General features: G+C 35.1%; 1 long non-coding RNA gene across 1 annotated transcript in view; it reads left to right on the forward strand.

Annotated features, from left to right (window-relative positions):
- Positions 1 to 16828, forward strand: part of LOC120317604 — a 67173-nt gene extending 50345 nt beyond the window's left edge. The window contains exons 5-6 of the long non-coding RNA XR_005559277.1: positions 9510 to 9592; positions 15709 to 16828. This is a non-coding gene — a long non-coding RNA (uncharacterized LOC120317604). The remainder of the gene's footprint in view (positions 1 to 9509; positions 9593 to 15708) is intronic.
- The last annotated feature ends 10312 nt before the right edge of the window (positions 16829 to 27140 follow it).

The following is a 27140-nucleotide window of genomic DNA, read 5'->3' on the forward strand; positions in this document are numbered from 1 at the left end:
AGTTTTTCAGCAGCACCATTGTCTTTCACTAGAAGTCCATGTCTTCCACTCCTAGCTCTGCGTAGTTTTATTTATTTAAATATTTATCCAATCAATGTGACACTGGGTGGCATCCAGCATAAGCACACAATCAATCAAAAGAAGAAAAAGCAAAAAACCAACAACAACAACCATCTTACACACAGAGAGACACACACATATAATAAAATGATGGCCAAACACACAGCAAAACTATCACAGGAGGGATTCCCATATAACCAACCTGCAATGTCCGGGGGAACAGCAAATAATAGTTTCCTTTCTGGGGTCAATGAACAGGGTTTCTGCATATAGCCTGAAGTGTAAATTTCTCAAACTGATCCTGATTTAAGGTACTGAGAAATTTAAAAATGTAACTGGTCCTAGAGAATCTGTGAAATAAATCTGAGATTGCAAATGAGTAAGAAAGAAAGAGAAAACATTTTACCAAGGAAAACACAGGACTTCAGTAAAATAATAATAATAATAATAATAATAATAATAATAATGATAAAGTTGGAAGGGACCTTGGAGGTCATCTAGTCCAATCCCCTGCTCAGGCAGGAAACCCTATACCATTTCGGACAAATGGCTGTCCAGTCTCTTCTTAAAAACTTCCATTGTTGGAGCATTCACCACTTCTGGAAGCAGGTTGTTCCACTGGTTAATTGTTCTAACTGTCAGGAAGTTTCTCCTTAGTTCTAGGTTGCTTCTCTCTTTGGTTAGTTTCCACCCGTTGCTTTTTGTCCTGTCTTCAGGTGCTTTGGAAAATAGCTTGACTCCCTCTTCTTTGTGGCAGCCCCTGAGATATTGGAACACAGCTATCATGTCCCCCCTCGTCCTTCTCTTCGTTAAACTAGACATACCCAATTCCAGCAACTGTTCCTTATATGTTTTAGCCTCCAGTCCCCTAATCATCTTTGTTGCTCTTCTCTATACTCTTTCTAGAGTCTCAACTCTAGAACTTTTACATCGCGGTGACCAAAACTGGATGCAGTATTCCAAGTGTAGCCTTACCAAGGCATTGTAGAGTGGTATTAATACTTCACGTGATCTTGATTCTAACCCTCTGTTAATGCAGCCTAGCACTTTGTTGGTTTTTTTGGCAGCTGCAGCACACTGCTGGCTCATATTTAAATGATTGTCCACTAGGAGTCCGAGATCCCTCTCAGTTACTACTATTGAGCAAGGTACCCCCTATACTATACCTGTGCATTTGGTTTTTCTTGCCTAAATGTAGAACCTTACTTTTTTCACCATTGAATTTCATTATGTTAGATAGCGCCCAGTGTTCAAGTCTGTCCAGATCCTCCTGTATCCTAAGCCTGTCTTCTGGAGTGTTGGCTATTCCTGCCAGCTTGGTGTCTTCTGCAAATTTGATGAGTTCCCCATCTATCCCCTCGTCCAGATAGTTGATGAAGATGTTGAAGAGCACAGGGCCCAGAACAGAGCCCTGGGGCACCCCACTACACATTTTCCTCCATGTAGATGTGGTTCCATTGAGGACTGTACTTGCTGATGCAATTTTTTTTCCTCCTCTCATGGCTTATGCTCAGTTTCCCTCCATCAACTTTCCACATTGTCTTCAGGCAACACTGTAATTTTAGCTCAGAAGACTACCTATCTGAAATACTGAAGAGCCATTCTCCAGTCAGGATACATGGAGGACTCAAGTGTCCATTGTCTCCCATGAAATAGTCAACATAAAAGGCTAAAGAGGAAACCATTCTAGACTCTTGGGTGTATCCACTGTATCCATCACATACAGTGCACTGAAGTACGAGAGCTAGCCACCAGCCAAGGACATTTAGATCATCATATTATGGTTCCTTCTAAAGAGCAATCTCGTTAAACATGACAGCAAGGCAAGATTATGATAAATGTTTCTCACAATGCCAAGAAACTTAAGACCTTGTCAGCTCATGGTCCTAAACCTTCTCACAGATTCAATTAATAAATCTGCCACTCATTGTAATCATCCAAGTTTTGCCAACTCTATTATTAGATGAAGTCAATAGAGCCTGGGCAAAAACATTCCACTCAGAACTCATATGGAGCAATTTAGTTCATTATTTTTTTTTAAAAAAAGGTTCAATTTTGTATATGATTTATTTTTATCTTACAGTTATATAGGTAATTAAAATTCACTTGAATGTAGCCTTCTTTGATAAAGTGGTGTACAATATAGTTTATTGAATCTCAAATCCACTGAGATTTGCAAACATTCTGAGATTAAGTGGTTTCTCTTCCAGTATGGCTCTTCTAAAAGGTCTGAAAATGATTTGGTGATTTGGAGGCATCATTGAAAATACAGGAAAACAAAGAAAGAGAGGGCATTTACATACACTATTTAGCCAACTGCCAAAGCTTTGGTTTCTGTGCCCTTTGCAGTTCTTCCAATTCTATTTTTATGAATATGTTATTTCATATTATAAATCAACATTGATCTGCTAGCCTCTGTTCTGTTATTTTTGATTTTGGATGTTGCTCTAACTGGTGAGATATTCTTTTTCTGTTGGAATTGATTTGTAATAGCAAATCATTACTTCTTTATTTTCAGTCTTTGCATATTTGTGATAGGTAAGCACCTTTTTTTCCCAGTAGACCTGCAGCTGCTGACCCTGGTTGATTAGCTAATAATCCTAAATCCTGCAGCCCACTTGTCATCAGATGTCCAGGAACTCCAGCACCTGGTGCAGTCCTTATTGACTTGAGTGATGAACAATCTAGTACAAAGTTCTATAAGTTACTTCCCACCATATGGTTTATGGAAAAGATAATCTTTATCTGGCTCTCTGATGAGACCTGTCCAGTATGGTTGAACCTCTAGCATAGCTCTCATTTTTCTCAAATCATACAAATCCCACAACCACAACAAGATAGTGTATCACTGGATTACTATTACCACTACTATTGGTAGCAGTATTTCATCCCACTACAGAGAGAGAAAGAGATACCAAGATCAAGGCTGCAAACATACCTAATCATTCTGCCAACAACAACAACTCTGTGAGGTGGATTGGGTTGTGAGTGTGATTGACTCTAAGTCACCCAGCAGCTTTCATATCTAAGAGAGGCCTAGAACTCATAATATCTTAGTTTCTATGCCAACACCTTCACCATAATACCAAACATGGTTGCACTGTAATACTCTTCATGAAGAGAGATCGAGAGATCAATAAAATAAAATAAATAATTCTAATAAATGTTTCAACATAGCAAATGTGTAACTATATGTAAATTTTGTCTATTGTAAATGGTGTGGCATATGTGTGCTGATAGGATCCCTCCTCTGATTCTTCACTGTCTTTGTAAAAATGGTATTTATCTGACAATTGTATGTTTCAACCACTTCCAAAGTTATACTCCGTTTCCAAATTTCATGCAGTTCTCTAAAAAGCAAACAGGTAATAACTGTTTGTTGATTTTCTCATTATAGCCAGTTGAAAGACATTTCTTGTTTCCTAGATTTGAAGTAAGACCCTGATTTTTTGACCTAGATACAATGGATTATTTTTTGACCTAGATACAATGCAGTAATCTAAATTAAACTAGAGTCATATATGACATGTACGCTTAGTCCAAACAGAATTTTACTTCTCATTCTCATTCCTAAAATTAAAGATCCATGTTGGTTCCAAATTTTCTATCTTATCCTACAAAATATTGTACTGCCTAATTCAGGAAAAAATTCTAGAAAAAGTATTCCAACCAATAGTATGGCTAAGATGGTTTATATCTAGCCACATTTGCTTTGCTGTAGTGTGGAAGAAGGTCTCCAACATACAGACATATCTTCCACAAATGCAATTTGGTCATAGTTATTCAACCATAGCCCATTCTTACAACTTAATGATAAATGCTAGTATTTATTAAAAATCACAATATGCCAAATGTCCCAATTTATGCTGTTTAGATCATCACAGTAATATAGTTACACCTCCCTGTCACTGAGGCAGGCATTAGCCATCTGCTCCTGCCCGGATCTGTAAAATCTCTTGCTCAAGATGTGATCATGTGTCAAAAGGGCAACAGCAACAATTTATTTCATGGACATAGAGCAGGAATTCTAAGTTTTAGCATCAGTTATAAAGGTCAGGATAAGTTAATGGAAAGGGAACTTATCTTTCTTAAATACTTAGGATATTTCAGAACCCATCAAATTTGGTGGGCATGGAAACCCAAGTATTTAGTTGGTGCAGAAATTACCAATATACCATCCAAAGTTTAATTTCTCAGGTGAGTTTTGGCAAATTTATAGTGCAGGGAGTTTTATTCTGAAGCTTCTGCCCCTACAAGAAGCTTAGATAATCACAGCAAGAAGATAATATGACCTATGATTACCGGAATATCACATCAAAACTGCCACCAAAAACTCACCTAAAAAGATTAACTAGTGACTAAGAGATATATCATTTTTAAAAAATGTTCCTTTTCCTCCAGTGGTAGGAGCACGGTTGGATTTTTCATCTATTCTTTTTTATTATTGATCAATGGCTTTTGGGAGCAGGTGGGAAAAACGCATATTCAAAATGTTGAAAACATATTTCCTAGAGTTCCAAATATATTGTACAGATGTGTAATTGGAAGGATTTAGAAATAGAGGAAATAGCATCTTCAGAGATGCCAAGTGTCAGAAGAAATCTGTTAGTACTTTTTGTGATTAACAAATTTTATTAAAGGCATATGTTTGTATAAGCTACAGCTCACTTCATCCGAAGCAGTGGAATGGCTAGACAAATGTAGAGTTTAAATTCAGATGAAGGAATAAGGGAGGAGGGGAAGATAGAAGGCAGGATGTTTATGTAAAAATAGGTTATCTATGAATCAGATTACCAGTACCTTATCTGCTAGTTAAAAACCTATTGTGTTTATTGGAAGATTTAGATGTATGAGTTCAGCAATTTTTTTTACTCAGTTTTGTTTCTTTCCAAGATGGCTGCTCTGAGAACTGCATGAGAATTGAAATGCTCTGATACAGTATTACTTTATCCTTAAGAACATAAGTGTACCTACTAGATTGGACCCCAGTTCATCCAGTCCAGTGATCTGTTCTTAAATTGGACAAGCAACTGAACAAGGAAGCCTACTAAACTCTTAGCAGATGGCCTTCAATGTTTATCATAGTGCTATCGAAGTCCATTGATCCTCATTGTTTTGAGCCTTGAACTCAAACTTGTGTCCAGTAATTATTCTGAGCAAAATATGAACTGTTTCTCCAACATGGAATCCAAAGAGGCATTTCTGGAGATGACATATATCACCATACAGGTGATGGGCCTGCCACCCAGTGCCAGAGACAATGCAGTGTCATTGTCAAGAATGGGTTGTAGATTATTAATAATGGGTGAATTATTGAGCTAATTAATGGGAAAATCAACAGAACTGAAAACCAGCTTGAGAATCTTGAGAACCAATAGTTCTTTTGCCCTGTTTTGTGGTACATCTTTTAATAAGTACACCCTAGTAGTTCTGGCTCTGTTGATTGTTTAATTATCTCATTGGGTGGATAATTCAGTTCCCTGAATATCTGGTTTGAGTCTATCCTTTGAGCATCTCTGTCAAGTGGGTCAGAACAAATGCAACTATAGTATAGAGCCTACAACTGATAGATTTCATGGTGGTTCACACACACACACACACACACATATGTGTGTGTGCGTGTGTGTGCGTGTGTGTGTGTGTGTTCTGAGGTTTTCGCGGGTATTTGTATGTAGGTCTTTGGTTATTCGGGTTTTCTCCCGCTTAAAATTGGAAGTGTCTTGGTGACGTTTTGACGAAGTCCCATTCGTCATCTTCAGGCTGGTGTTTTCAGCTTTGTGCTTTGAGGAGCAATGTGTGGTCTTAGCTGTTTCTTCCTTTTAACTGCCAGTGGGTGTATGAACTGATTGGGTGGGAGCTTGGCTGTGTTCTGATTGGGTGGAGGTGTGTTCTGATTGGTTAGGGGCTTGACTGTGCTCTGATTGGCTGGTGGGGTTGGCTGTGCTCTGATTGGCTGGGGGAGTGTTCTGTTTGGGTGGGGCTTTGTTGTGCTCAGGTTAGTCTGAGTTGCAGGGGGGTTTAAGATGGTGGGCTGCCTTGCTATTTTTTGGCCTTCGCGTTCGTGGTCGTGCCTCACCTTCATGGTGGGTGTCAGTTTGCTTCATGTATGGATTGGAGGGGTTTAAAGTGGCTAATGATGCAGCTGTGGTCTGGCTTCTGGTTTGTGGTTGTGTCTCATCATCAGTGTGGCTTTGGGTTTGCTTTTTGTGTGGATGTGTGGTGGTGACATCCTGTGTGGTTTTATGAGTGTGGGTTGGATCAGGGAAGATGTTGGTTCCTCTTTTTTGACTGAGTTCTTATGTTCTTGAGGAACCAACATCTTCCCTGGTCCAACACCTTAAAGCCACAGGACATGAAATTGACTTTAAAAATACCAGAACTATCGCCAAAACTGAACATTTTAATAACAGAATAATCAGAGAAGCCATCGAGATAGAAAAACGCCCACACAGCATGAACAAACGAGATGATACCTCCTGCCTACCAGCCATTTGGAAACCCGCCCTTATTGACAAATGACTCCCCAACACAAAAAATGACACCAGACCCACACTCACAAAAACCACACAGGATGTCACCACCACACATCCACATCAGGCAAGACAGAAAATAATTTAGCTATACTTAGGACTGTGTTAAGGTTATTTGTAGTTAAGCTGTGCATTGCGTGCTCAGAAATTTATTTTCTTTTGGTGCCTTTCATAAAGTTGATTTTGCTTCACTCCTGGAATTGAACAGTTTTGCCTTCTAGCTTACCTGAGCTTCCACAAGTTTTGATTTCCTGTTTTGTATTTATCCAGAATTGGGCTAAGATGAGAATTTCCCCTTCAATTCTTTCCTGATTCTCCAGAGGACTGGTGGGGAAGGGAGAAATGGGTTTATAGTATGTGTGTATATGGGGGATGGCAGCAAATAGACCTAACTTACCAGTAGCTTTTACCCACAAACATAGGTGATCTTCAAACTGAAGGACCTCAGAGAAGTTGGTTTGATCCATTTTTATCTCTTATTACACAGATATTACACAGATATATTGCAAATTCATTCATTTTTATAAGAAGTCTTTAAAATGAGAAACTATTTCAATGTTTCCCAATGACATCGCCCCATAACATAGATATATGAACCCCATGAATCAGAAACATGCTTAGGAACCTTATTTAAATAGGGCACATCTGAAGTGTCTGGAAGTGTCCATTCATTGAACTCAGAACACTTTGGGCATTAAAACAAGAGCTACACAAGTATTCCATCTGAGATTATCTAGGTGCCAAGCACCAGGTGCTCTTCTATTGAGCTCTGGCGCTTTCAGAGGAAAATGAAGGCAGATCTAATTTTACAAGACAGATTGAAACACCACTGACAGTTCTGGATCTGTATCAGACCTTGCAGGAAAAATAAGTTTAAATGTAATAGCAATACCCTGACATAAGAGAAAAACTTATAAGGCAACCTCTAAAGAGGTTTAAGAAGACGAAGATATGTGTCTGGATTACATTGATGGAGACAAGTGCAGAAAATTACATTTTACTTTCTTGCCTTTTTAGCAGTTTTCAGAGCCTTATTTTGGCAGCTTTGTAAGATTCTTTAGTGAATAGTAAGAATAAAAATGATCTATCAAAAAGAAACTCATATGGTATTAAGAGCTCAGATTCATAAATGATGAAAACTCTGTTGACTCCACCAAAGTCAACCCAGCTTTAGCCATGATTAAAGTAAATACATCAAAATCCCGGGAACATAAATTTATATTAACTAATTTAACTCCCAGTGATTTAATGGAACTTAAATTAGTAATGATTAACTTCAACCCTATTAATTTCAGTGGGTTGTCTTTAAATATGACTAAAATTAGATTCTATCATCACTACTCCCTTTTCATTCTTTTTCCCACAATAAGGCAAATTTAGAATGATACAGTCTGATGCTCAGATTATAATGGAGTAAATATCAATAAACACAGGATTTACATATAAATATAGGTCCACTTTGATTAATATTAAAAAAGATATGTGGGATCAATCCACTAGAAAATCCCAAGACTGTAGAACAGATTGGGAAGTTGTGCGAGGGAGGATTCTGATAAAAGGACAATGGAAGCATCACTTCCATATTATTGCCAAGGAAACAGCATCAACTGGAAAGAGTAGCATTTGTCACTAGAAAGCTTTCCCAAAATGTTTTTATTTATGTTTAGCAGTTGTTTCTCTCTCTTTTTTATTCTTGTAGACGTTTTCCTTTGTATTTCACTATTCTAATATTTTTTTAAAAAAAAAACTTCAAAAAGGAAACAATATAAATTTATCCATGTAGTTATCGGGATTATGCAAGTAAGGCTTTATATTGCATTTCTTATGCAATTATAATTCAAAATACATCCTTGAAATGTATGTTACTTAATTTGCTTATTTATTTAAGCATTGAATGATCAAGGAGTGGAATAACTTCCTTTCTTGTGCAGTCATCAATTTATGCTCTCCAGCAAAATGACTGATTATTTTAGCCCTCATAATTGCTGAATTATTACCGACAGATGTATCCTACACTTTGAAAAGAAATCTATCTTCCAACATTCATTGCAAAATCTCCTGTGGGTGTTCCTTCTTTCTAACTTGTATGCTATGATGGGTGTTTCATTTAGAGCTATATATACACCTAATTTATTAGCTGAGTCAACATTGCATCATGTTGATAGATCAGAAAGCAACCGTTTCTTCCTGCTGTTTTTAAGACCAAGGATATTAAGTGTTAATGACAATATTGTTAATTATGATAGAAGCATAGTTTTTTATTAGTGATTTATGTTATTGTTTTAAAATATTCATAAGGAAGAGTTGTAGCTTTGTAGAAAAATATTTATGATAATACCAAATTCCAAGTAAGACAGGAAAAAAATATTTCTGAAACTCAGGAGACTGTTGCTAATCATTATAATCTTAACAGGTACTGCTGAACTGCAGTTTCAGCGGCCTCTTCTAGCATAGTAAATGGTACAGAGTGTTGAGAGATGTAGTTCAGCAATATTTGGATAATCCCAGGATTCCTATCTCATTTTAGGCAGTATTGAAATAGTTGAACCAACATGCTGCTTCTGAAAGGTTAGCTTCTGGGAAAGTGCAGAAACTATCCAATAACATTCTGATGGCTTATGTAGAGCTATAAAAAGGGCCCCATCCACCTTGTGTTACTCCTGAATTTGGAGCGTTTTAGAGCAAATAGGTATTTTATTTCCCATCATCTATTGTAGTAAAAGTACCAGTGGCTGTAAACCTTTTGTTGATTTGCAAGAAATCTAAAACTTATGTAGGAATGAACCCATAATTTATAGATATCAGTCTGAGGGAAAAGCTATGTTCCTTTCAAATCTGTATTTTTTAAATGCCTTTAAACTGTTGTTTAAGATACAATGCACTGAGATCAGTAATTCATTAAATTGTTTCAAATTTCAGGCAGAAAGGCTGAGGAAGAGATTTCTTAAGGAACAAGCGATGACCCCTCCTGAATATAACAGATTTTTCTACCTGATAATGAGGTAAAAGAAAGATTCACTTCTTCTGAATATGATAGCTTGAGAATGAAGAATGGCACCTCCAGAATATAGCATGGTTGAGAAAATTATTGATATTATTTATTTATTTATGATGCCTTCAAGTCAGTCTTGACTTTTGGTGAATGCCTATTGGCGAGAGAGAGAGAGAGAGAGAGAGAGAGAGAGAGAGAGAGAGAGAGAGAGAGAGAGAGAGAGAGAGAGAGAGAGAGAGAGACTTTTTGGCTAAATGGGGCTAGAATCCCAGCTGTCCAAATTTCTAGTCTGATGCCTTAACTACTACACCAGCCTGGCTCTTGTGTGACCAATTACAAAACATCACACACCTGAAGATAGGATAAAGCTCTGAACTGCAGCTACCCATTATCTCCTTTTGTAAGAATGATCCTATGCTCTACTATGTAACCCAGCAACATTATGATGCAAATTATCTTTGAAGCTACTGTTTTGCTTTGCAGCATGCACAGACCACCTATTTTCTTCAGTCAGCATTTGCATATCTTAATATTTCTTCATCCTTTTTGTGAGCTTTTGCAAACATTTTACTAAGGCACACAAATTCATTTACTTCTTTTCGGTTTTGACCATATATATAATTTGCAATCATTCATTTTATTTTCTCTGCCAAACATAAGTACGTTGACCTATGATGTAGTAATATGAAGTTTCATACTTCTCTTTGCATTATGCAATCTAATATTTGTCCCAAATCATTTTGATTCTTAGAGGACAAGTTATTTTCATACACAAAAGTGCATATCCATAAAGCTTCGGCAACACATTTCAAATATAATTTTATATTTTAACCATAAATACATTGAACAAACAATGAGGATCACATTCCTTGTCTTACATGCCACTTCCTGAATTATGGTTGACTTTCACCTTTTGGACCCTTTCAATCACAATTATGCTAAAGACTTTCCAAACATTCTTAACCAACAAATGTCCCTGTATTCTCTATTGACATCTTTTTCTTTGAACTAGGGAGAAATAAAACTATTCACAACATCAACATTATTCCCATCAACTGTTACAGATAAAATCTCCACACACGTCTTAACTCTCATGCAGAATGAAATTTATCCATATTTTAACATTGTGTAGTTATGGCATTTATAACTTCAGGGTTTTTTTTCAACTTTTACAGTGTGTTTCTTACTTTTCTTTTTCTCTTGGACATTAACATTCAAAGTCTTTATTTCAGGTTAGCAGTTCAGTTCATTCCTATATAAATCTCTAAAATACTCTGCCCAGTTTTCTTTCATTTCAGTTTTATTCCAAATGTTTTCAGAAGATTTATTTTTAATTCAATTTAATCTGTTTGTTTAGTCCTAATCACTTCCATCCAAAATATTTTTTTATTTCTCTCAACAACTCTCTGCCTTTCCTGTTTCTTTTTTTTACCATGTTTCCTTGTTCTCTTTCATTGCATTCTTTGCAACTATCTCTTTCTCTATATATGGACTGAATATTTTTCATCCTCAGTTTTTGCAGCAAAAATGTTTTTCTCATGCATAGTATTTTTCACTTCATCTTTCCACCAAGAATCTTTCTACATGTTTCTCATTAGTGTAACCTCACACAGCTATATAGCACTCTGTAATGGTGTTTTTTTTTCCACTTCGGTCCATGCAACTTCCATGTCCTTTATCTTTATGCCCACATTTCATTCATCCAGCTGCACAAATAATCTATTTTCTCATTCTTTTTTCACATGAACTCATCCTTTTTTTCTTTCATTCTGTTTTCTTTTACTCCTTTGGTTTTTACCCAAGTCCATTTCCCCCAACATCTACTCTTAATATCACCAAAAAAGATTTTGTTCCACATTCAATATCTTCCACCACCCTTGTGTCAATATTTCATAATAAAAAAATCAAATCTCTTAGATATAAATTCATTCATTTATGTTGTGTACATGTCAATAGACCATTGTTTGAAAACAAACCAACATTCTAATCATATGCAGGCACCATTCACATTCATTTTGCATCTTTATATTGCTCAATAACTGTTCTACTCTCTTGTTTCATTCCCATTCATTTATTCAAGGCATAGAAAAGAATTATTTTCCAGAAGGTCACATTTATGCAGAATGTTGCACATTTTGATATGCACAATGTCATTTCATTTGTGATTACCAATCTTCCACATGTCATGGTTATCTCCAGATGTGCCCATATATAACGACCTCTGCCACCCTCTAAGGCTGTGATCAATTTAAGCTTTCCTGGTTTAAACTAGTGACTATCCTTAGCCATATCTTCAAAGGACAACAGGCAACTTTCTTAAACATCCATTAGGGAATTCTATAGATTCCAAAAATATATGTATTGGATTATCCTAGTTTTTAAATGATAATAATTGTACTTAATGTTTCTTAAAAGTTGGAACCATTTGATGATATAGGATTTTTTTATATAGTATATTGTCCAAATTTATGTTAATATACTTTCTAAACTGTTGATAATATTGAATTGTTGATCAGTCTCTATAAAAACATTCTCAGTGCATTCAAAACTGTCAAATTTTCAGAGGTAACTAAAATGCCTAAATCAAATGCATAATGTAACAAATGCTTTACATCAGCTGTTTGGTGCAGATAATATTATTTTTGTACTTTTCTGGAAGTCTTTAAAAAGCTTTTAAAAGCAGTATATAATAAATTATACAAAGAACAATATCAAAAGCACAATAAAAACTACTTCAATAGCAGTATGCACATGTATATCCTTACATATATTATCCATATTTCAATCCCCAAATCCCTTGTTAAAATAACCAAGTTTTCATTAAATTTCTAAATATTAACCAGTAAGTTGCTCTTATTTTTGATTAAAAATCATTTATCCCATTTTTTTAACCCAAGAAGAACTACTTTCAAGTGTAAATTTCTCATGAGACCTTGGTACAGCTTTAATTTCTTACCAAATATAAACATTTGTGTCCAACACTTTTACATGCTGAAAGTATACTTTATTCCAACTAGGAGGGATCTTTGGTGCTCTCTCAGCTTGGTTGTTTTCTTGCAGATGTTTCATTAGCCAAACTAAGTAACATCAACAGTACTAGTAAGGAATGGGATGACTTCCAGTCCTGCACGGTAGCGACTGATCGCGGGCTTGCAGACCGCCACATCCCCGTGGCTAATTTCCATCCTGCCTGGAGACCCTAATGGGTCCAAGCCATCCCGGAGAGGCAGCAAAGAATGAAGGGTGCCCCAGTGATTCTGGAATGACAGCGGTCACTCCGTTCATCCTGGGGAAAGCCTTCTAACCCGACAGGAGAAAGGCTGTATTTCACCAATCAGCCCAAGCTACTTGCAACTGAAGTCCAAAAGAACTAGCCAGCACAACAGTAAACAGCATGCTTGAAACTGGGTGAGGAATCTGATTTTCCCTTTTCCATTCCACACTTAATTTCCTGGAAAAGATCCCCAAGAAGCAAAATACCTCCAAAAGTGAAGGAGGGGGATTTCTGCCCCACCCTTATACTAACAGAAATAGTGAATTAAAATTTCCATGGAGGATCAAAATATATAGTAGTAAAATAAATTTATAAACTTGAAAGCTAAAATTTAACTTTTGACAAGTTTAAAATTATTGAATGGTTAAGATTCTCATTTTAAAGACCATTGTTCATATTGAAAACTAAATAGATGCTGACACCTAGTGGTGGATGAAGATTATAACAGTTATGATTTCCATAGAGAACTTGCCAAAATCTGGGAAAAGCTAATCTGTGTTTGTGACCTTCAAAGCTTTAATAACAAAGAACAAATCTGTGCTGCAGACAAATATAGAATTATAAACTTTAGGGGAAAAAATCTTTTTTGAACTCTTTGGATTACAAATATCTATTTAACTGGGACTCTAAAGCTATTTGCAGATAAGAAGGAGAACTTCAACTTTTGGCCATCATGGATCAGATACATGTAGATAGAACACACCAAGAAAACATAAATACCTCTCAAGAGGAGATATATAGTATACTATAATTAATTCAAATAACACTGAGTTCAAATCACAAAGAAATCCAAAATAACTTTAAAAATATAAATCAATCTATTTATAAGTTAACTCTACAACAACAAAAAAAAAAAATTCCAGGAAACAACAACAAGGAGCAGACAAAACAAATAAGTGGACATAAAATTAAAAATAGAGACTCAAAGATGGAATTTAATGAAGCAGGAAAACATGATTTAATTCTAGTGGGAAAAATTTACAAGAAATGGAAAAAACAACTCATCCCTTAAGACTACAAAATAAATCTGAGGACAAAAAAACGGATTGGATAAAATGGAATGTAGAGATGTTGAAAACATCAGAGAGAAAGGAAGTGAAAAGAGAAGCAAAGAAGGAGAAAAAGAAAAAGATTTTCAAGAAACAAGGAAAGGCAAAAGCCTCATATAAAGACACTTTATTCAATTTACTTCTTATATCTACAGCAACAGTCATGAATATATGGGAAAACCTTTTTGGTTCAGCAAAATACATTGATCAAGAAAAATATTGGTCAAAGGAAAAAGATCAAAGTAAAAAATTAAGAAAATAGATGATGGATCTACCAGAGAGAACATTTAAAAAAGAAACATTTGTTTGAATATGGTTAAAGAAATAGAAAAGATTCTGAATACATATGTCATTCTAAGAGAGATGAATTCCTTAAATAATACTGTATGCTTTTTTTCTCTTTTTATTTTATTTCTTGATATGAGTAATATAATATTGTTGAAATGGCTTAGATGAAGGAAATTTTTTAGATAATTAAATGTGTTTGAATTTAGGGAAATTATAATACTACGAGAAACAAACAAACCTGAACACCAGGAAAAATTTTAAAACTAGAAACGTTTAATATAATGCAAGCTTTCGTCGGAAACTACCGACATGATCAGGGCTTAACGCCAGTCAATGGGAGTGTCCTTTATAGGACTGGTCAATGTCTGTACTCGGCTCCTGGACCTCGTCAATCAATGTATAAATGTATAAAATGTATAAAAAAGAAAAAAATGTTTTAAATAAGAGTTAAAGGATTAGATGACTAGACACATTAAATGGAATATTTAAAGTAAATATATTTTTAATTATGGTTAAAAAGAATAAGAAATTTTGGGAATGAATATATATTAGCTTAGGAGGAATATATATTTTAAGTAGTATTTTACTTTTTATGTTTCTTTACTCTTGTTTCCTTTTCCTTTTCTTTACTGTTTTTACCTATCTTTAAGAAATGTAAAACTGTTGAAATGATTTATATAGGAAAAATGGATTTAAATCTTTAAATGTAATTAACTGTTGAGAAAATCTTAACCAGTAAGAATACTTTGAACTTTATGGGAGAAACAAATCTAAATAAGGACTGTAACAGGATATAAGATGGGGCAACCAGAATGATTAGATAGAAAAGAAATATTATATTGATGTAATCATTATTTCTAGGAATATTGGGAAAAAATCATATATGTAACTGTTATTTATGAAAATAATAAGAACTGTATTATTTCAAGGTTTGCAAAGAAGACATTTTGGGAAAAGGGGGAAATCAACTAAATGTACTCTGTGGATTATGGATTATAGAAACCAATTGTTAATGATTTTTCTTTACAAATGTAAACCCAGCAAACATACTGTTTACCAACTATTACGTGATTTATATTTTTAAAAAATCAATAAAATATATGGGGGGGGGGAAGGAGAGAGATTTGTTCTCAGTTTATATTCTAGTGGCTTGCCCTGTCAGTATTGGTATTCCAACTATAATTGGAACCAGGTTCTTACCAGGAGTTCCAAGGTACCAATAACTATCTAATTGTGTGTATAATGATATATATTCAATATTATTTGCATTACAATCATTATTGATATGAACAAGTAAGTCCAACATTGGTTTAAAAACAGGAAAAGTTGAAACCACCAGTGTTGTGTTGAAGCAATAGATTTAAAAGAAAAATCCTTGGTTTGAGCCTTAAATTGAAAATTAATCATGAAATTGTCTGTTTAAAATATGTGAGTAAAAGTCATATAGACATTATTGTTAGTGTTTACAACATAAACCCTGAAGTCATATTAATTTTCATTTATTTTTCTTCACAGAATTATACATCGAGTGGAGTAAGAGAAAGGGGTTGCTAGTGTTATGCAGCACAATGAGAAACTAATTTGGGTTTCAGGAACATGCTACTGTTACAAAAAGCTGATATATATTTACAATAAATAATAGAAATCAAACTTGACACTAGCAATGGACCAAGTTTAGATTGATCTGCTCAATCCTGAACAAAATATGGGGATAGGAATCCTATTTCTGACAACTTGCAAGTTAAAGAAATTACCCAGTTTAATCCTCCAAATAAACAGAGGAAGATGAAAGACAACAGCAAACAACAAAGAATGAAGAGGAATGAGGTAAAGTTGAATAACTAACAAATCTCTTTTCGTATCACAGGGAATAACTTTCTGGGATTCTTCAATTATATTGCTTTGTGAGGAGAAGTGTGAATTAATCTTTTGCTGCATTTTACTCTTCTGTCTGTTAAGTTTATCTCAACAGAACAATAATGTTTGTCAAGCTTTGATAGAGTTAGATTTCACAAAGGGAGCTAAGATCAATGTGGTTTATTTGAATTTATCTTAATGTGATATATGGCTCCATAAAACTGTGCTTTATAATACACAGTTTACGGCTCAACATTGTGTCAGCAGGATATGATGGTTTATTCATCAAACTATAGTTTAAAGAAAATTTGCTCTAACAGGATGCGTGAATCCCTTTAGTAAAATAAGGTATTTATAGCTTGCATAGTTAATATTTGTTGATTTCTTATCTTGATTCCCAATAAACCTTATTTCAGTTTCCTAAAATATTTTATTTTCTATTCCAATACTTTATTTAAAATCCTTTAACTCTCCTCTAAAAATTGCCACACAGAGTTGCTTTGGAGTAAGGTGAAACCAATAAGATTAATAATAATAAACAAATAAATTAATGCATTTTATTTACTGGCATGACGCTTATAATTCTCAGCATAATTCTATTAGATCTAAACAAAACTTATAGTACTTTGTGTTCTTTTAATGTACATTTTTGGAAGTGTCATAAAATAAGCAATTCCTTCAAAATCCTCAATTTGAATTTATTTTATTTCTTCCTCAGGTTAAAATTTATCTTAAAGATCTATTGGTTTTAATGTACTGGTATCAGTGCTCTTTAAAAGAAAAAAGCAAATCATTTTCAAAAAAAGCTAAATTAAATCAAATTGGCTAAATAGAATTGTAATTCTATCTCTTATGAATTGCCTTTAATATGCCAAGTAGACATATAATACTAATTTTGTTTTCTTTGTTGTAAAAGTTTTATTTATCTATTTAGAATTAAGTATTTCTACAAGAAGCCAGGTATATCCTTAAATGATATGTTAGGTTGGGTATATGCATATTTGGCTATATAAAATAAGAAGAAAAATCCTCTATTGCCATGGTGATTCCATTACTGTTCAAGCTTTCTCTATATATTGCATTTAATGCATATGTTTATTTCAAATAAAATTTATTTAAAAATAAAAAAATAAAAATAAAAATGATCCCTATGAGGAAGAAATTAGACTGAATCTTTTCCTATTGCTTTCTCCTTTCCTCAGGCTCAACACAATTTTTGCACATGTTGTAGTAGCCACCTTTGAATAGTTTCACCAAGCACTGTGCAGCTTGTAGTCTCAGCTGATGATTCGTCATTTAACAATTGTTCAAAGTTACAATGGCTTCGGAAAGGGTTCTTGTGGTCCATAAAGCACTTGGGGCCATCATAAACTGTTGCACCGCACACCCCCTCCCAGGTCACACAACTGCATTTGACAACTGGTTTGCATTTTATGACCAGCAGTCACAATTTAAAAAATGGGTTTGCTCCGTTGGGTGACTGCAATGACTTACCATAATTCCTGTCCCAGTTGTGGACCTGCGTTAACGACTACCTGTACTTAGTTTCAACAGCCTGGATAGGCAATGTGCCATCCTCAAGCATATAAAATGCAAGAAGAGGAAGAATAACATCTACTGAGATTGCACCTTTCAAAATTTTTAGCCAGACCAGCTTTCCAGCAATAGTCCTCGTTTAGTTGCCCTTGAGATTCTCTACAGAGCTAGCAAAAAGTAGCTGCATAGAAGTCATGCAAATACATGAAATGTTTCTCAGAATGTTCCATCATACACCTTTTGGACAAATTATAGTGAATGAATCACAGGGAGTCTGATTCTAATTGAATCGGTCTCATTCCACAGTTAAACAGTACTACTTCTAAAAGTATCCACGTATACAGTATTGCTCAGTAGGCCAAGCGACTGATAATGAGTTCATAATAAATGGAAACTTCTGGACCAGGATCTTTCTCTTTGAGAAGCAGTTGCACTGCATTGGGCGCAAATCTCATTGATTGTTTCCTCAGCTCCTTGCGCTTTTTATCATATTGACTTTTAGAGAGAGTAAAGATAGCAAACAATTCACTTCCTCTTCCTTTCTCTCTGTTCTATTTTCCCTCATATTGCAGTGGTCCCCAACCTTTGTGGCTTGGCGGCCTGGCTGGGGAGGGGAAAAAGGGAACTGGGCTGCGCAAGTGGCAGGCCGGTGTACACACACATGAGTGCTCACCAGCCTGCTCCTTGCACAAGTTGAGTTGCATGTATGTTCATGTGCTCTGGCCAACCATTCGCTTAGCCCAGTTCCAAATAGGCCATGGCCCATTAGTGCACTGCACCCCAGGAATTGGGGACCCCTGCTATATTGGAATTCTGGTAATCCTCTTTAGCCTCTTTTCTATAGGAAAAGTTCCTTCCTTCCTCCCTCCCTTCCTTTTTTCTTTCTGGAGCATATAACTTTCTTATTTTTTATTTTATTTTTTTTTTATTGAAAATTTTTAGGTTTTACAAAAAGAAAAGATTCCCCTCCCCCACACCCTCCCACCCCTCCCCTACCCTCCCCCAATCTTCCCAGAGCTGAATACAGGCTTAATTAAAAAAAATTAAAAAAAAAATCTTGAAACACTTATAAACCATAAACAAATCTAAATACATTAATTAAACAAATTATAAAATAATTAACAACAATATATAAAAAATACAAGAAGAAAGAAAAGAAAAAAACAGAAAAAGAAAAAATAAAAAAAATAAAAATAAAAGAAAATATCTAAGAAATATCTTAAACTTTAATTATAAATTATTCAAAAACTAAGTAATATTTTTTTAAATCCAACTTATATTATATGAAATCTATCCATCTTTTCCATACCAGGAGATACTTCTCCTGCAATTGATCTTTCAAGAAAGCCGAAATCTTTGCCATTTCTGCCAAATAAGAAACTTTAAAAAACCATTCTTGCAATGTAGGCAAAGATTCCTTCTTCCAACATTGCCCTACTAACAACCTGGCCGCTGTAATTAAATTTAACATCAATATAATCTCTTTACTGTCACAATCAGAAACAATACCTAACAAAAACAATTGTGGGGTAAATTTTATCCTTCCTCTGAAAATTCTTTCAATATTCCACCATATTTTAATACAAAAAGCTTTTATATTTTTACATAACCACCAGATATGGTAATAAGTAGCATCCAAACGTCCACATCTCCAACATTTAGGCTGCAAGTCAGGATACATACGAGACATTTTTTTGTGGATCAAGGTGCCATCTATAAAACATTTTATAAAAGTTTTCCCTTAAATTTTGGGCTTGTGTAAATTTAACATTCCTCACCCAAATAATCTCCCAGGTATCTAATAAAACCGGTTCCTCAAAGTTTTGTGCCCATTTAACCATACATTCTTTAACTAATTCTGCTTCTGAATCCAACTCTACTAACACCCCGTAAATTCTCTTAATGTGAGTTCGTCTTTGATCTTTTATTTGTTTTAACAAATTCTCATCTTCTCTAAGCAAACCCAAATTACGATCTATCTTCCACCTCTCTACTATTTGTCTATACTGAAACCATGAATAAATAATATTTTCTTGTGTTAAATCTTCCAGAGATTTTAATTGCCAATTTTTACCATCCCATCTAAGTAATTGTGCATAAGAAACACTATCCATCTTGATTCCTCTCCTTATCCCTTCTGTCGCATGCCATGGTATAGCCCATAATGGAATTTTAAAATCATTTCTATAATATTTCTTCCAAACCCAAAGTAAAGAAGTCCTTATAATATGAGATTTAAAAACCCTGTCAACCTTTTTATTGAAAATTAAATAGGCATGCCATCCGAAAAGCAAATCCCAACCCTCTAAGATGAGTACTTCTACATTTGTTAAATTAACCCAATCACTAATTAATGTTAAAGCCACAGCATCATAATAAAATTTCAAATTCAGTACCTTGAGTCCACTCCTCTCACGAATATCTTGTATAATTTTAAGTTTTACTCTTGGTTTTTTCCCTGCCCAGATAAATTTATTGATACCTTTCTGCCATTCATTTAAATTAACCTCATTCTTTAAAATGGGTATCATTTGAAATAAAAAAAGAAACTTTGGCAAAACATTCATTTTAATCACCGCAATTCTCCCCAAAAGAGATAATTGCAGCTTCTCCCAATTTTCCAAATCTCTTTGTATTTTGACCCACAACCTTTCATAATTATTTTTATACAATTTGGCGTTAGAAACAGATAAAGTAACCCCCAGATATTTTACCTTGTTAACAACCTCAAAATCTGTCAACCTAACCAAGGTCTCCTTATCCAAATTAGTCATATTTTTAGGCAATATTTTAGTCTTATTATTGTTAATTTTAAAACCCGAAACCTGTCCATACTGATGTATCAATTGTAATAACTCTATTACAGAATAAGTAGGTTGAGATAAAGTAACAACCAAATCATCTGCAAAAGCCCTTAATTTATATTCTTTTTTGTTAACTTCTATTCCTTTTATTTGCTGTGATTCTCGAATTTTAATCAACAAAATTTCCAAAGTTAGAACAAACAGCAATGGTGACAATGGACAACCCTGTCTAGTCCCCTTCTCTATTGAAAACATCTCTGACAAACCCCCATTAACTATAAGTTGTGCCGTTTGCTTTTGATAAATAACACAAAGAGCTTGTAAAATTTTTTCTCCAAAATTCATTTTCTCAATTAATCTTAACATAAATTGCCAGTTCAGCTGGTCAAAAGCTTTTTCAGCATCTAAAAATATCAATCCTGCAGAAATTTGATTGTTTTTATCTAAATATTCTAATAAATTAATAATTTGTCTAACATTATTCTTCATATATCTTCCAGTTATAAAACCCGTTTGATCCATATGTATTACATGATGCAGGACCCTCATGAGTCTATTAGCTAAAATTTTTGAAAAAATCTTATAATCTACATTTAAAAGAGATATAGGTCTATAATTCTTTGGTAAAGTGAGATCTTGATCTTCTTTTGGAATCAAGGATATAAAAGCTCTGCCCCATGACGGGGGGATCTCTGAACCCTGTAATATATTATTAAAAAGCTCCCTTAAAGGTTGAATCATCTCTTGTACCAAAGTTTTATAATAAATAGATGTCAATCCATCCGTACCCGGTGCTTTACCTAATTTTAATTCTTTAATTACTGTCTCAATTTCCTCACTAGTAATCAGACCGTTAATTTCTTGTTTCTGATCTTCTGTTAGTTTAGGAAAATTAGCATCTTTTAAATAATTGTCTATATCTAAAACCTGTACTTTAGAACTCATATATAATTTTTGATAATGATCTAAAAAAGATTTCTTAATCAACTCCTTTTTTATTTTCTTTTTATTTCTTTTTTATTTTTTTTATTTAGGACTTCAATCAGTCTTCCTATAGCTACTCTTAATAGGACTGCTTTTATTTACAGGTCTTTCCTTGTTTTGCTAAATATAACTTCAGTGGATACATTGGAGGATCACAGCCAGTTACCTCAACATTACCTCTACAAAGTCACCATCAAAATACTTTCTATCCCTTACAATAACTCTATCAGTATTTAAATAGGTAACTTACTTTTAGTCCCTGCCAATTCTGCTAAATGTGAGAACACAAATTCAAGGAGGTACATGGTTTCTTTAATGTTGCTGCTAAAAACATCCCAGTCTCAATCATATGACTTCATTAAAGAAATATTTGGGGAGGGGAAACTATAGGCCAAAGTACCTCCCAAGGTGAATCAGCTTTGGAACTGATTTTCAATTTTTCATACAAAATGTTTATGCTTGAGGGAAGTATTCCAACATTTAAATGAATAATAATCTTTTTCAATAACATAAAAATGACATTAAAAACTTGGAAGTCCATGAACATGTACAGTAATTGAGGAGGCATCTAAATGAATTGGGCAGACAAACATAGACTAAAAAGATATGTTTTTACTGCTGATATTCAGCTTCAATTATGTTCATTATATGTCCTTATTTCTGCCACCTCGTATTTACAATTCATCTATTATTTGAATCCAATGGATGGAAGAATAGAATGTTATGCTCTGCATATGGAACCAGATTTTAGCAGTCAGGGACTGTAACAACTGGGGGTGCTCATGCCTAATGTGTGAAATAAGACCAGATCCATTTTGTTACATATTTCTGAGATTTTGCTGCCATAAATACCTGATTCAAAGCAATTATAAACATTGGTCTGAATAAGCAGTACTCAAGGTTTATCAGCTGACTTCTGAAGAAGATATCCCTGAGTCATTATGATCACCCAGCACTCTGATACATATAAGATCAAGTCAGAACTAAATGAACTCCATTTCCAAATATAGTATGTTTATGAAAAACTCTAGCAAAGAAGAGTCAGAAATGTCAAACTGTGGTTTAAAACAGAACACAACATAAATTCTTATTTAAAACTTATAATTATCTACTTAGGTTGATTAGGAACTTCACCCCGGATAATATTTACAGGGAAATTCCATAGAACTCCGCAAAAGAGATTGGTCTCTGCTAATCTTTGGAAGATAAAACAGATGCACCAAATGTTGTTTGATGGGAATAGTTTATGAATTGAAACTGTCCAATGTCTTGGATGACCTGATCAGGTGAATTTTAGAGATTCCTGTAGGACCTATTGACCATAAGTCTGAATCATAAATAAATCAGTCTAGGAAGAAAATTCAGAGGGATTTTGGTCTGGGAATGATTGGAGATATCTTTTGCTTATAGAAAATGTCTAGCTAGAGAAGAGTATGCATTTGTAATGAGGACAAAAGACCAAACCGCTAATTGCTTATTTAAAAAAAATATATTTTAAAAAAACAAAGCAAGTGACGACAAATATTAGACAGTCTTAGTTGAGAAAAGTTTTCAAGATCCATCTCAACCCTAAGCTTAAAACAGTGGTGGCGAGCCTATGGCAAGCATGCCAGAGGTGGCACTCAGAACCCTCTCTGTGGGCATGTGTGCCGTTGCCCCAGCCCCACTTCCCCAGCGGCCCCCTCCTCCCCAGCAGCCTCCCCGGAGAAGAGCACGGCCCACAAAGAACAGCATAGCCAAGGACATGGCAGCCAGGCAGCAGAGACAGACTCCGTCCTTGCACCCTGTCACACACAATTGATGCTCCGGGGTGCAGGTGGAGGGTGTGGCCACTATGGTGCTGCTGGGTCACCTGGGCAACCTGCAGGGGGCCATGGAGGTGGTGAGTGGCCCTGCAGGCAAGCGGGCGAAGGCAGAGCAGGGGTGGAGCAGGGGCAGGGCAGGCAGGGCGGAGGCAGAGCGGGGTGGGCAGGGAGGCAGGGCGGGGCACTTGGTTTCTAAAAGGTTCGCCATCACTGGCTTAAAAAGTACTTAAGAACTGTGTATACTAGAAGATGCACATGGAAATGTGATCCAATTCATTCTTTTGGACCTTTCAGTGTCACTCGGTATCATTCAAGGAGTTTGGAAAATGACAGCAATGAATTCCAGAATTTGCTGCTATTGGATGACTAATTCCAGAAGTTGGCATTCAGAGATTTAACTCTGTACTGTAACTGTTGCACAGTGGGATTCTTCAGTGCTATTTTATTTACTGTTTTTCATAATAACTATATTAAACCACTGGAAAAGGTATGCAGAGATGTAGACTAGCAAATCATCAAGACACAATGATAACTCAGCTTCTTTTCGTGCAATAAAAGCATATAAATTGATGATTCTGAGTGATACCATAGATGAGGACCAAGAAACTGAGGCAATTTCTACAAGAATTTCCTGATTATTGTGTTTACTTTATTTCAGAGCAGTTGCACTCTTCCACTAAAAGATAATATGCATTTTTCTTTGGTGGTGGTGGGGGGGAAGGCAATGTTGTTTCTGCCATTTTTGTTGGTTGCAAAATTTAATCAAAAATGTTGTTTTCCAGATTTAAAATTGGAAAAACTTGGGGCCAGATCACTTTCAGGAAAATTTCTACCATATGTAGCTAATAGATGAACCTAAATACCAATATTTGATTCTCTAATAGATGTTTAAACAGATGGAATGAAATGAGCGCCTAAAAGAATAGTGAAACCTTTATTCCTTAGGTAAATAGAATATTTTCTTTATTCTCATGTTCTGTTTTCTTTTATTTAATGTGCTAAATTTTAAGTAATATACAATATTCAAGTCCCTTATTTCAGATATACAGTATGTATGTCTGTGTGTATACACACACACACACACACACACACATATACATACACATACACTTGTTGAGCAGTATATACATTTTAAATGCTAAGATTGAAAACTGCTTTTTGATGTGTTTGTCAACTCAGTTATTCCAAATCCTAATTTCTAAGAAACAGTAGCCTACCTGTATTGTGGTTTAATAGCTTTTACCTACCCTGGAATAACCAACTACAATGTTCTACTTGATAGTTACATCCAATTCTCAGCAGATGGCATGTCAGGCAGCCCTTGATCAACCTGCCTAAATTAAAAACCAGGGTCAGACCTAGTTAATACTTGGATAGGAGACTTCCAGGATTTCTGGATTAAATATGGTTAGAGCTCCAGTATGGAACTGGATGGAGCTGACAGATTTGGGGCTTTGCTAATCCTAGGCTAGATTTTTGTATTTCTGCCAAGTAAAACTGCATGGATATGTCCATGAACTCACCAGAAGCCAGGCTAGACTTGAAGGAGACTTACCATTTTATATTTTCATTCATATTGATATTCATATTTCATATTACATTTATATTCACGAATGACACACTTTGCCACTGCAGTAATTTCTGCATCTTTCATTGATTCTGTTCTTTATTTGAAAGAGGCAACTCATTTTGCTAAAACACAATACTCTCTGAAAGAACCCCATCAGAGAGAGGAAGAATTGCTTTCCAAATGCATCGAAGAATCCTTGATTACAGTTATATTGTCAAGTTCATCTCCTCATTTTGCATATATATTGCAAAATGATATTCTTTAGAATCTTTTCCCCCTTTGTTTACTTTCATCCTTGCTTTGATATAATTGAATATTAGTTACTTTTCTGCTGCATTCTTATATGACAGTAAGAACTATGCACTCATTATGTTGGAGCCAAAGTCAGATGAACAATAGTTGATGTGATTAAACAAGATGGTTCTTGACCATTTCAGCATGATTTAGGCATGCTTCCATCAGCCCATTCCTTGGGTCAATCTCATCTATCACCAGAGCTGGATACATTATTTTTCAGGATTGGAAAATAGCCAGAAATCTTTACTCCTTATTAGCATAGTACATAAAATGACAAGACTGACACTGCCACTATTGCTTCCCAAATAACCTACAGGTAATCCTCAACTTATGACCACAATTGAGCCCAACATTTCTGTTGCTAAGTGAGACATTTGTTAAGTGATTCCCCCCATTTTACGACCTTTCTTACCTTTCTTTCTTTCTAGTTAGTAAGTTGTTAAGTAAATCTGACTTCCCCATTGACTTTGCTTGTCAGACGGTCACAAAAAGTAATCATATGATTCCAGGACACTGCAACCATTCTAAATATAAGTCAGTTGCCAACATCTGAATTTTGATCACATGACCATGGGGATGCTACAAAGGTTGCAAGTATGAAAAATGGTCATAAGTCACTTTTTCAGTGCCATTATAACCTTGAACAGTCACTAAATGAACTGTTGTAAGACAAGGACTACATGTACAGAAGAACATGGAGGTCAGCCATGGAAACTTAATGACTGGAGTTCTGAAGCAACCTACTGATCATCTGGTGAAACTTTTTTGTATCGTATTTGGGAAATGTGGAGAACTGGGGAAGTGCCAGATGAATGCAGGTGGGCTAATGTTAGGGCAACTGCTATTCTCCACACAGGATTGTTGTTGTAAGGGAAGAAGGACGCCAAATGCTACACATACCATCTTCAGCTTTTGAATGCTAACAAAAACATACACGTTTAACAATTGATGCCTATATAAAGAAAAGAAAGGACAAAGAGAAAATCTGAAATCTTGCTTGTGACTCTGCTCCCTTCATAACCCTAATCTGGTTTTTAGTTTTGCTTCATATTAATTTATTCACCATGGGGTTACAGCAGAATAGGGTGGAGGAAGAGGAAACTAGAGGTGGGTAGAATCCTCTAGCCAATATCACTTCCTTTCCAAATTCATACTACACTGGGCAGATGTTTTTCCTGCTGACTTCTGGTGTATTGAGAAGAGAAAAAGTAGCAAAGGTGAAGATATTGCTCAAGCTAAATGAGAACTTCACAATTAAGCAATGGGTCCCTGAAGAAGTTTCTTGGATGAAAAACGACATGTCTTCAAGGAAAAACAAAGTCCAGTTGCCTTTTGAAAAAGCACATTTGGGACAACCATGACCTGGATGATTGAGAATCTCCATAGACATTAAGCAATAAGTTAGAACAGATTCCATAGAGAGTAGAGAGAATAGGGATTGACAGTGGAAACAGCAAATTTCTTGCCAGTAAATTTCCAAATGGTTATTTTGGATACAATTCTTGAAATAGGAGGCTCCACATCTGGAAGTTTGTGTGATCTTCTTGCAGCAGCTAACTGGGTGGTCCACTGTTTTTTCAGCTTCTTTGCAGAGGTGATGTTTACTATCTGTTTCTGTCTTCTGAATTCTGGCTTTGTATGTGTGTGTTCTTAAAGCTTATTCTTGTTCAGCCAGAATTAACTACTCTATATCTTCCTTCAATTTTCCTGCTCTTAGTCATTCCAAGTCTTGTTGTAATCTGCTTAGCCTGCTTTTTTATGTACTGGACATGTAATATTTTGCCTTCCACTTATCTTTTCTATTTTGCATTTGGTCTTTTGTGTAGGGCAGTTTGGTCATTCTAAACTCAGGAAGCCTTCATGGTATACTAACTTCAGTGTACCTTCTTCAGAAAGTCTTCCAATGCTTTTTTTCCTTTTTCACTATCTCATGTACCTGCAACATTTCATATCAACCTATTTTCCTTGGTAAATAGAATCTGTCAACATCGCTGCATGGATGAAGGGCATGATTTATTGTCATTATTGACAACAATGATGATGATGAAGGCGGTACATTTGTCCACTCCAAATTTCATTGAAATATTTTATTAT

Source organism: Crotalus tigris, unplaced genomic scaffold, assembly GCF_016545835.1.
Source record: "Crotalus tigris isolate CLP2741 ecotype Arizona unplaced genomic scaffold, ASM1654583v1 scf7180000019740.931981, whole genome shotgun sequence".
Taxonomy (NCBI): domain Eukaryota; kingdom Metazoa; phylum Chordata; class Lepidosauria; order Squamata; family Viperidae; genus Crotalus; species Crotalus tigris.